The sequence below is a fragment of the Triticum dicoccoides genome, chromosome 7A, assembly GCF_002162155.2.
Source record: "Triticum dicoccoides isolate Atlit2015 ecotype Zavitan chromosome 7A, WEW_v2.0, whole genome shotgun sequence".
NCBI classification, from domain to species: domain Eukaryota; kingdom Viridiplantae; phylum Streptophyta; class Magnoliopsida; order Poales; family Poaceae; genus Triticum; species Triticum dicoccoides.
The window spans coordinates 682,689,558-682,692,613 of record NC_041392.1 but is presented as its reverse complement, the minus strand read 5'-3'; the positions used below and the strand labels follow the sequence as shown (position 1 = coordinate 682,692,613).

Sequence of the window (3,056 nt, the reverse complement as noted above, 5' to 3'; positions counted from 1 at the left end):
GCTGCCCCATATGAGTTCCTTGCAGTAAAAAGTAGCATGCATCCCAAAAACAAAAGTAAAAATACATAAAGCAACTTTGCTATGATTTCAGACAACTCTTTTAAAATTTGAAGCAACTAGTGTCATGCATTAAAAGATGGGTTGCTGCCCCATAAGCTCCTTGTAGTAATATCAGGCAACTCTTGTGCAAAAAAAAGAACCACAAAAACAACAAATAGATACAACATATATAGGTGGCATTAATGCATATATATTCTCTAACATAGGCAACTTTAGTATGATTCATGGACAACTATTAAAAAAACAAAAATGTGTTCCAGGCATTTTTATGCAACTGTTGATGTGAACTAAGCAGCTCCACATATATTCTAATGCAACTTAATCTCTAATACAATACTTTTTAGAATTACTTCCTATCCACCTCTCTTCGCCCGTTCCGGTTGCTTTTCTTCTTCATCTTCATCGTTTCATTAAAAAAATCTGAAAAAACCATGGGTACCTCATGTCAATCCAGCATTTCACCCTGTGAAGCATCAGGTTGATCAGCCCTTTTGCTTGTAACTCAATATAAAAAACACAAAAATGCAAAATTGTCCTAGCAAAAAAAAAAACAAGCAATTGCCCTAGCAAAACCAAGCAATTGTCCTAGCAAAACCAAGCAACTCCCCTAGCATCTATTTTAGGCAGAGGAAAAAAATGTATGAGGAACTTGAATAACCTTTTATGAACCTAGCAAAACCAAGCAACTCCCCTCTCATCCACCTTCTCATATGTTGTAGCAGAAGATCAAAGCAACTCAATTACAAAGACACGCAAAAAGTGGGAAACTGTTGTAGCAGAAACAAGCAGATGTCTCTGGCACTACTACTTAGATTGTCTATTTTAGGCAGAAAAAAAACATATGAGTAAGTTGAATAATCTTTGTGGACAACTATCTTACCCCCCTTCCCCATGTAACTTCTCATCTGTTCTAGTAAAAATCCAAACAACTCAACTACAAAAGGACACAAAATGCAAAAAACATTCTAGCAAGAAAAACAAGCAACTACCCTAGCAAAACCAAGCAATTGTCCTAGAAAAGTCAAGCAACTCCCCTAGCAAAACCAAGCAATTGTCCTAGAAAAGTCAAGCAACTCCCCTAGCATCTACTTTAGGGCGGAGGTTGGGGCGGTGGTGTGCTTCGCACGGAGCGCGTCGACAGGAGGAGGATCGGGACAATAGCCATGCGAATCAATCATCGCGTCAGTTATAGGCCATCAGGAACTACTCATAGATGTGTCTTCGCAGTCTGTATGCGTATTCAAATCTGAGATGATAATCTAAAAAACTTACAGCAAACAATCCAAGCAACTCGAAACAGAAAAGTGTGAAATTGTCCTAGCAAAACCAGGTAACTGTCCATAGCATTACTACTTAGATTATCTACTACTTTAGGGAGAAAAAAATCGTGTGAGAAACTTGAATAACCTTTGTGGAAAACAATCTGACCCCCTCCCCATGCAACTTCTCATCTAACCTAGCAAAAATCCAAGCAACTCAATTGAAAAACACAAAAATGCAAAATTGTTCTAGTAAAAAGGAAGCAACTGTCCTACGAAAACCAAGCAACTGCATTACAAGAGGCAAAAATGCAACAAAAATGTTCAAAAACGAATCCGAGCAACTGCCCCAATGAAACTAAGCAACTGCGATACACACACAAAATGCAACTCTTTTAATGAAATCCAAGTAACTATTCTATCCTTGGAGTGGAAATTCGCCTTCTGAATCCAATGCTGCCCAACCCCTTCGATCCCCATATCAGGCGTGACGCCGTCTCAAGAGAAGCCACTCAGCGGAGTACAAAATCTGCACATCCCCTTGTTTCCAGGCCCTATAGATTTAGTAAAAAATTAAAGCAACCTTCCATTTAATTCCAGGCAACCCATTATAAACTTGAGCAACTACACATGCTTTGAAGCAACAAGTTGCACAAAAAATGAGTTTATGACATTGAAATCAGTTGTATCTCATGCAAAATCAACACCAAAACCCCCTGAGTTGCATGGAGCACATTCATTTCATTTTATAAAAAAAACAGTGGCAATCTAATTCTATATGTAGGCAAAATCCACTTATCTCTGAATCTAGCCCATCATTCATCTCGGCAAAACAGTGGCAGTTCAGGAATGAATTATCAATTGGATGAACAAACGGTACTCCTACTGAATTCTGTTGTCATCAATCAAGAGACAGAGCAGAGCATATGATAGACTTATACTTGTATATGTTGATTTATTCTGCCCACCAAGTTCCCTCAAACATGATCCTTCTAAACAAAAATGATAACACATGATCTCGTGTGCAAAACTAAAAAAAATGCAACAACTTTGCCTATGATTTCAAGCAACTGATGCAAAATTTTGAAGCAACTAGTGGCAGGCACTAAAAAAAGGATCAAAATTGAGTAGATCCTGCAGCAGTTCGTAGCAGGTTAGATAGAACAAGTTGGAGTAGATGGAGAAGCAAGGGGGTTGGGGAATTGGAACTCTAGGCAACTCATGCTAAAAAGTGAGGCAGCTAGAATGCTAAAAACAAAAAAATTCCTGGTCGTAAAAATCAGTACAATCTCCAAGCAAAAACACTGATTCCATTTTCTAGAAGTAGTAACACATAGATAGATAGATATATGAACACCTTGCATCAATCAGCTTAATCAGTAGACAATAATTAATCATGTTCATTTTGCTAGATATATGTTCAATAATTAATCATGTTCATTTTGTCAGGGGACACTTGAGGAGAAACTAGTACAGAATTGAGCAAGACACGAACGAAACTGGTCTCCTCACTCCCCTCTTCTTCTAGATAAACTGAAACTAGTATACACATCTAGCAGGCTAAACTCACACTTGAGGATCTAGCAACAACACACATAACCTGAGAAGAGAGTTGAGGAAGTGAGCAGGGATGAGGAAAAAGAGAGACGAACCTGGGCTGCTGCTGATGGATCTCCTCCTTCCCAGGTGAGAAGGATGGCTGCAGCGATCTGCTGCCATGCGTGCTGGATACAGAGA

The 3,056-nt window shown here is 38.8% G+C and overlaps 1 long non-coding RNA gene across 1 annotated transcript in view; it reads right to left on the bottom strand.

The window, feature by feature from the left end:
• Positions 1-208: 208 nt before the first annotated feature.
• Positions 209-3,056, bottom strand: part of LOC119327599 — a 3,331-nt gene continuing 483 nt past the window's right edge. Inside the window, exons 2-3 of the long non-coding RNA XR_005158587.1 lie at positions 2,972-3,043; positions 209-480 (exon numbers count right to left, since the gene is read on the bottom strand). This is a non-coding gene — a long non-coding RNA (uncharacterized LOC119327599). The remainder of the gene's footprint in view (positions 481-2,971; positions 3,044-3,056) is intronic.